Below are 9,106 nucleotides of genomic sequence, written 5' to 3'. Positions count from 1 at the left end.
TGAAGAGTCGAGTTCAACTATAAACTTTTCCCTATTTTTTCTGTGCATTTAATCATTTTGTGAAAATTTATTGGAAAATTATCTTGGAACAATTCTAGGTGCCAAACTCCTAATCCAATATTGAGAGTAGAAAATTATTAAAGAAAAGAAATTTTTATTAGAAATTGACCAAAAAGGAACTCAAGACATAAAATTCAAAAGTATGGAAGTAATAATCATTCTATTCTAATATTTGTTTATAGCGTACCTTATGATGGATATTTTTAGACGAAATGACATAATCGAAAATAATTAAAGAACAAATCAATATATGTATATAAAAAAATAGTACCTTAAGAATGAAATGAACGTAGGAGAGAGAATTGGCTTGGGCCTTGGCCCAAGATAATGTAGTCTGCCTCAGTCAAGTCTAATAAAATGCCCAATGGAGCATGCTCGGCTAAAATCAATATTTTATGATCAAAATGAACCTAGGAAGGTGTTATTAATAAATACTTAGGAGTGAGATATGATGATGGTGTTAAGTGTGTGTCAATCCAGTTGAGATACACAGATGCACCTACTAACCCACATCATAAAAGAAGGGGGAAAGAGTTCACCTTCCTCTTTGTACTTATTTTTATATTAATGAATGATTGAGAGTGAGATATGATGAAGGTGTTGTTGGAGTAGAAATTTCGACCAATTAAAAAATGCTAGTGTCTTCCATTTGGTCATTTGATCACAGTAATGGGCTTATCAACTTCAACGGTGATGAGACCTAGACAGCGATCAATAAATTTGGTTGAAGGTTCGATTGGGCTTTAGGTCATAAATTGGATCGGGCCATGTATTTAAAGTCACCCGGGTTCAAAATCCGACCCGATTCAAGCCCACGCTAGAAAATTCGAGCAAAAGAAAAGACCGGGCCCAAGCCAAAATTTTGGCCCAATAGCCCAAAAGCAAATGGGCCAAAACCCATCTAAAGTCCATAAAAATCCTCTATAAATAGAGGCATTGCCCTTTCATTTTGGGAAGGGGGAGGGGAGGGGGGGAATGGGAATTGAAAAGCTCTGAAGATAGGAAGCTCTCAAGGTCTGAAGAATTAAAGACTAAAGCTCTTCATCTTCTCAAGCTCTTAAGATCGAAGCTTTTAAGTTCTCAAGCTAAAAAAATTGAAGCTCCAAAGTTCTTAAGCTATGAAGAACCGAAGATTAAGGCTCTCAAGTTCAAATAACCCAACACTGAAGCTCCCAAGTTCTAAATATCTGAAGACCGAAGATTTAGGAGACTAAGACTCCAAGCCCCTGAAGACTTCGAAGCTGAAGCTCTAAGAAGATTTGAAAGACTTGAACTATTGGATTTTATGTCCTAAAACTCGTAGTTTGTAAATCGACAAACATATTCTGATTTGTTTTTCGATAAAATTGTTATTGAAATTGTAATCTTGAATCTAATAAACTAAGGTCTGAGGCTATTTAATGTAGTTTGAACTTTATGTAGTGACATAAATGTGGATCAAGTTCAAATATATAGCCAAAATCGTCTATAGTATAGAGATAAGATTGGGGGCCTTGTTCTGGGGACACTATGGATGCGGCTCACTTTGTAGTTAGCACAAATGATATGATCCTGAATCGTTCATATAGAGATATGTGAGTGGGGGCATCCTATGCAATGAGTTTGCATAAGATTGAACCATGAAATAGTCACTTTTTACATTCTAAATGCCATTTTATGTATAAAACTGACTATTTCGTTAATTGATGACCTAGGTAACTTAATTTTAATCCTGAGCTAACTATGAACTCCTGTTCACTCAGAATTATCCTTAGATCTGCATAGGTGAGGGCAACTCATTATCGCTGGCCCAATAAACCTCTCATTTCAGGGGTAAGATCAGGTGGATAGCTGGGAACATAGGGTGCAAGACGAAATTCACTCCTACTTGTTATAGGGATAGTAGATAGGTTGTTCCCTTTAGTACTGAATCTAGGTCTTGAACAAGAGGCCTCACCTTCTCTTGGCCCGAGAGGGGTTCGGTTTATAGGTTGGACCTTAAATCAATTATTCATTAGAGGATCGGTGGAACTTAAGGAACAAGATGTAGTCTTGGGGGTAAAACGGTTTTTATGACCCAGCCGAGATTACAAACAACCTGTGAAGGATTAGCTTACTAATCATGGTTAATGGACACAAATATATCTATAGTGAGGGGAGTGCAACTATGGGACTATAGTGGAATGACCCGTTAGTTAACGAATATTGATTAGCTCTGTCTAGAAGAGTTTTAGCCAGCTAATCTTGGATCGTTGGAGCCCATGATCTATAGGTCCATTAGGTTCCCCCATTAGCTCATATGGAATAAACTTAGAACAGTATGATAGAATGATTCGAATTGTTCGAATTAGGTGAAGAGAGAGAAACCGACAAGCATATGTGATATAGTAATCGATTTTTAGTTTAGAGATACAACTTTAATGATTAAATGTGATTTAAATATCAAGAATATGAATGCATTCATATTCGGAAGCTCAGAAATAATGGAAATAGTCAAAGATGTAAAAAGTCAAAGAGTTGACTTTTAACTTTGAAAAGTCAAACTTTGACCGACCTTATATTTAAATGTGATTTGAATTTCGAAAAAATGAATGCGGATTCATGCTCAGGAGATCAAAATTAGTCAACACGAAAAAAATCATAAAAAGTCAAAATGTTGACTTTTCGGTCAAAGTTTGACTTTGACAAAATGACTATTTTGCCCTTTGACTAAAGGTAGTGGGAAAATCCAAACTTTTGATAGATAATTTCACTAACAAGATAGTGAGCTAGGTGTTGGCTTATAGTGGAGACATTAAGCCCACTTAGATAGTGGATTCTAGGTGTTGGGTTTTTATGAATTTGTTTCATGCAATTGTTATATGGCTTTTTTATATCAATTTGGGCTTTCAAATTAGATGAAAAACTTTTTCCATTTTTGCCAAAATTTTTTTCTAAATTTGGGCTGGAAAAATCATTATTTTTTAGTGAAATTCAAAAACCAAACCCAACCCAAAATTTCATTTTCTATTTCCATCTCTTTCTCTCTCTCGGGTTCTTCATCCATCGGGTCCCACAACCCGATTCTAAGTCCAGAGGATAGTAGGTCAGCTCTAGTGGTAGTCCGGAAGAGTTCGGGTCGAGATTCAGCAAGGAAAAGTATTTTTCGGGAGCTACAAAAGTTGTATACTATCCCTATTAATTTACTGTTTTCCCTTCATTTGCATGCTAATTTCCTTTTAATTAGAAGCAATTAGAGTGTAATTAGATCCTTATTTCACTGCATATGTCTAGTGTTCCATCATGTGATACCAGAGCATGCTTTAATTACGCTCAATTGCTTTTGGTGGGTGTTTTTTTTTTTCTTTTCTATTCAAATGTTGAATGAAAGTGCATTAAAGTAGATTTATTATGATTTTGGCATTGTTTTTCTTTAAATTTCTTGTGGAAATTTGTAATTGCTCATATGTCTATGAGCATTAATGTGTGAAAAAGGGTATGTAAATTTTTTGGAGTCAATTGAAGGGATTTTGGCTCACAGACCCGAGAGAAGGCTCTAGACCCGACCCAAGAAGCGCTCCGACCAAGATTTCTCGCACACATGCCTAGCTTCACACACCTGCCCTGCCCGGATCCGACTAGCGTGCCGCCCATTCTGCTTCGTGCGACTCGCGCATTCCATTCGACCCGACCCACCTCGCGCCTCCATTGACCATGCCAGCGTGCGTTGACCAGCCGGTCTAGCCGGTCTGGATCGGTCTGTTTAACCTGGTTGAGCCGGTTTGACCGGTTCAACTTGGTTTTTGGTGTTTTTGGGCTGGTTCGAATGAATTTTGAGCGGTTCCAGATGGTTCAAAGTGTTTGAAGCCGGTTCCGGGAAGTTGATTGCTGTTTTTTGTAATAAATTAGTTCTTTGTTTGTTTTTAATACTAAAATCGGTCGCAAACTTTAGTGTTGTTTACCTATTATGCATGTGATATATAATATTATTTGATTATGTGTGCATATAATATGTCATATAGCTTTAAAACCCCACCATTGGAAAAGCATGTGACATGCATTTGTTATATGTTATAAGTGTTATAAAATATATACTATGCATGCTTAGTTTTAATATAAGTGTTATATTAAAGCATGTTTTTTTGAAGGAAGCATGTTATAGATGAATGCTCCAGAGTTATAATTGTTATAATTATTATAAAATAATCTAGATTTCTAAAATCTATAAACAGATAAGATGCATGCTCACTTAGGGTTAACCACCATCGAGCAATCCAAATTTTTATAGAAAATAGGTTGATAACTTGTGAAACAAAAGTTACAAGAAAACTCACCCGGCAAGATCTTAGCAAAAAGTCAGATAAGATGACTAAGGTTGAAGGTTTTTAAGTTGACGGTTCACGGAACACCTACTACTTGGAGATCGAGCCGGTGTATGAGTTAGGTTAAACCGGTTTTATGAGCATGCGTGAACGATGTAAGGTAATAAAATTTGTTTATCACCTAGACATCGTAGGTTAAAAATCCAGTATCAAAGTTATACTCGGATGAATCACCTAGACTTAGGATATGTTTAAGTTAGCCGAAATGTATCGCTAAGTATTTTTATACTCTAACCATCTAGAATACTTCAGCTGGAGAGAAGCAATGTACTTTTAGCTCTAGCATCCCTAAGAGTTCACATCGTGAGGTCCATGTAGGGCTTTAAGCCGTGCTTAGGAGTGGACTCCCTTCGGAGAGTGTTTGCATGGATTAATATCAAAGTGAATAGGGGAAGTAGTTCATAGTAAGTGGGTGAGGGGTATGTAACAACATATCCCACGATCTCTTCCATTAGGTCGCACCGTGATATTCTTATAATGCGCTACATGTCTGCCCTGGAGCGACCTTACCAATCAGAGGGCTGTATTATAGGATTCGGAACTTTGCAAAATCTTGAAATTGATAAGGTCTCTCAGGTCCGTTTTCATTCTTATCTTTCCAACTCCGAGAGCATAATGATTCCGATCTTTGAGGTCTAAAAATGAAGGGTCATACTTACGAGAATTACTAAGTGTTAGTAAATTCTTGACCAAAGTAGCGATAACTAAAGTGCTATAAGAATAAAGAGTTATTTTGGGGTTAGCATCTAGTCAAGATTGTCTTAGTTCAAAAGAGGAATAACCGACTGCCCTTCGGTGGAGGTTACTCTAAACTTTTGAAATATCATTGCAAAATATAATAATGAAGGGTACATTATTAGTTTTTTTTTTTTTTTTTGCTAAACTTGATTGGATTTAAAAGATTAATGTTTTTTACTAAAAAGGATATGTTTTTCTTTTCAACATGACTAGCTCTTTAGTTCAACTATTAGCTTCTGAAAAACTTAACGGCGACAACTACTCAACATGGAAAACAAATCTGAATTCAACACTAGTAATAGATGACCTGAAATTTGTCTTAACTGAGGAATGTCCTCAGACCCCTACCTCGAAAGAAGCACAAGGTAAATATGATTTACTAGTTGCTGAAACATGTTTAGTGGAGTATGATACCTCAACCTGGATATTAGATTCAGGAGCCACTAATCATATTTGCTTCTCTTTTCAGGAAACTAATTCCTAGAAAAAGCTTGAAGAAGGCGAGATCACCCTCAAGGTTGGAACATGAGAGGTTGTTTTGGCCGAAGCAGTGGGAGACTTGAAATTGTTTTTCAACGATAGATATATCATACTTAAAGATGTTTTGTATGCTTCTAAAATGAAATGGAATTTAATATCTATCACATGTATTTTGGAAAAAATATATAAAATATCTTTTGAAGTTAATGAAGCATTCATTTTCAGAAAAGGTATTCAAATTTGTTCTGCTATACTTGAAAACAACTTATATAAGTTAAGACCAACTAAAGCAAAATTTGTCTTAAATACTGAGATGTTTAGAATAGTCGAAACTCAGAATAAAAGACAAAAAGTTTCTTCTAATGCCTATCTATGACACTTAAGACTTGGCCACGTAAATCTCAAAAGGATTGAGAGATTGGTTAAGAATGGACTCCTAAATCAGTTAGAAGACAATTCTTTACCTCTATTTGAGTCTTGTCTGGAAGGAAAAATGACTAAGAGATCTTTTACTAGAAAAGGTCTCAGAGCCACAATACCCTTAGAGCTCGTACATTCGGACCTTTGTGGACTGATGAAAGTCAAAGCTCGAGGTGGGTATGAATATTTCATCAGTTTTATTGATGATTATTCAAGGTATGGTCATATTACCTAATGCATCACAAGCCTGATTCTTTTGAAAAGTTCAAAGAATATAAGGCTGAGGTTGAGAACCAGTTAGGTAAAACAATTAAGACACTACGATCAGATCGAGATGGGGAGTACATGGACTTAAGATTCTAAGACTATATGATAGAACACGGAATCAAGTCACAATTCTCTGCACCTAATATGCCTCAGCAGAACGGTGTATCTGAAAGAAGAAACAGAACCTTGTTGGACATGGTTCGCTTAATGATGAGCTTTGTTAAGTTACATGATTCCTTTTGGGGACATGTATTAGAAACTGCTGTCTATATTTTGAATACCGTTCACTCTAAAAGTGTTTTAGAAACACCTTATGAGCTATGGAAAGGGCGTAAAGGCAGTTTACGTCACTTTAGGATTTGGGGATGCCCGACACATGTGTTGGTGCAAATTCCTCAAATGCTTCTACAACATTAGGCGTATTGTAGCGTGATAGAGATTATCGCAACCAAACAACAAAAAGGCGAGTCGGTCATTAACTACATCAATCTTTAAAAAGCATCAATTCTTGATTGCAAAGATAGATTAACTAAACTGTCAGTAGCGGAAATGTGCACTCAAGGAATACACTGTGGTCTTATGTATATTCTATAAGGGATAAAACCCCACACCTTTGATGAGTTAGCAACATGCGCTCATAATATGGAATTAAGCATTGCTACTAGAGGAAGCAACGATTTACTAGTCCTAGAAATGAAGAAAGAAAAGAAAGAAGTGAAGAGCATCTAGAAAATATCGAAGGGTGCTAATAAAGAAGCTATGGTCATCAATGCGAACCCTTTAAACTTTATCACCAAAGAAGAAAAGATTGAGAAACGATGCCCAACATTGAAAAATAGAAAAAAAAAAAAAAAGTCTACCATTCTTCAGACTATAATCTGCTTGATATGTTAGAGAAATTACTGGAAAAACAACTCATCAAACTTCTGAAATGTAAACAATAGAAATGGGGAGTGTAAATGATCCCAATTACTGCAAATATCATCGAGTTGTTAGTCATCCAGGGGAGAAGTTTTTTGTATTGAAGGAGTTAATGTTGAAGTTAGCTTAAGAGAAAAAGATTGTGTTGGACCTCAATGATGTGGCGTAAAAAAATCACACCTCTATAATAATTCATCCTGATATTCGACTATCTGCAATGGGGAGTTTGATCCAATTTGGATCTCTTGAGTCTGTTATTATATATTCTTCAACAGAGGCCTCACAAAAGACCGACTTCTAGAAAATTGACTCCCAAGAAAAAGAAGAGCAAGTGGAAGATACAGATGAAGGATGGACATTAGTAACTCGTCAAAAGATGTGTAAACAAAATTTTGTTCAAAAAGTATCTCGTTCATTCTGAGATTAAAAAAGGAAAATTAAGTGACAAAGAAAAAAAAAAGGAAGAATACGAGAAGACTTGGACCAATCATTGAAGAAAGCGAGGAGATTCCTCTACCTCAATAACTAATAACCTTGAAAGACTTCTTTCCAAAGAGTTTTCCAGCTGAAACTGTTTTATATCACGTTATCAATACGACTGTAGATGACGACACTCCTTCAAATTCTGCAGAAGTAGCAACCAAGCTAGAGGAACTACCTTCTTTCAGCATAAATGATTTGTTGTTACTCCTGCGGGAGACCAAGAATACACTTGTCGAAATATCAAAAGATGATGGAATTCCAACTAATTCTGCAACCTAAACTAGTACATGTGCTTCATATTGTATATCAATATCATTCAGTGATGAAGATTTGCTACTCGGGTCAAAGCTTCATAATAGACCTTTATTTCTATTAGGATATTTCTGAGAGCAAAAGCTTAGTCGAATCCTTATAGTTAATGGCTCAGTCGTCAACATATTGCCAAAATTAGCCATGAATCAATTGAACATTTCGATGGAGACTTGTCAGGTAGTAAACTGGTGATTCAAGGCTTTAATCAAGGAGTGCAACGAGCGATAGACACAATTCATCTATAAATCACCATAGGGGATTTGCAAGCAAGCACCATATTTCACGTGATCGATGCAAGGACCACCTACAAGCTATTGTTAGGGCGTCCATGGATTCACGAAAATAGAGTAGTAACCTCCATGCTTCACCAGTGTTTTAAATTCTATCAACAAGGCATCAAGAAAGTCGACGTTGAATCGAATCCATTTTCAAAGGATAAATCTCACTTTGCTAATGCAAATTTTTATTTAAAAAGCGATAATACCGGTGAAGTTATATCGATAGAAATCCTATATCCAAAATGTTGGGTTACATATTCTAAAACTCGCAGTTTGTAAACTTTAAACATATTATATTCACGATAAATATGTTATTGAGATTTTTTTCAATAAAGTTGTTATTGAGTATGTAAATTGCATTCATAGATTCCTAAATCCAATAAACTAATGAACCCATGGTTAAAGCATGAATACTTAAATTTTATGTGGAGACAAGGATCAAGTTTGAGTATATAGCCAAAATGGTCTATGAGTATATGGATAGGGTTGGTTACCTTAACCTTGGGACAATATAGATGCAACCCGCTTTGTTGATACAAATGATGTGATCCCTAAATCATTCATGTGGAGACATGCGAGTGGGGGCATCTTATGCAAAAGATGTTTGCATAAGACCAGACTACGAAATGGTCACTTTTCTTTATAACGACCGTTTATTGTCAAAACTGACTATTTTAATTTGATAACCTAAGGTAACTCAATCTCAATCCTGAGCTAACTATGAACTCTTGTTTATCCAGAGTTATCCTTTAACCTGCATGGGTGAGAGTGGCTCAACATCTTCGTTCAATAAGCCTCTCATTTTAG

The sequence above is a fragment of the Benincasa hispida genome, chromosome 6, assembly GCF_009727055.1.
Source record: "Benincasa hispida cultivar B227 chromosome 6, ASM972705v1, whole genome shotgun sequence".
In the NCBI taxonomy this organism is placed as follows: domain Eukaryota; kingdom Viridiplantae; phylum Streptophyta; class Magnoliopsida; order Cucurbitales; family Cucurbitaceae; genus Benincasa; species Benincasa hispida.
The sequence above is the reverse complement of the archived record's forward strand: the minus strand, read 5'-3'. Positions refer to the sequence as shown.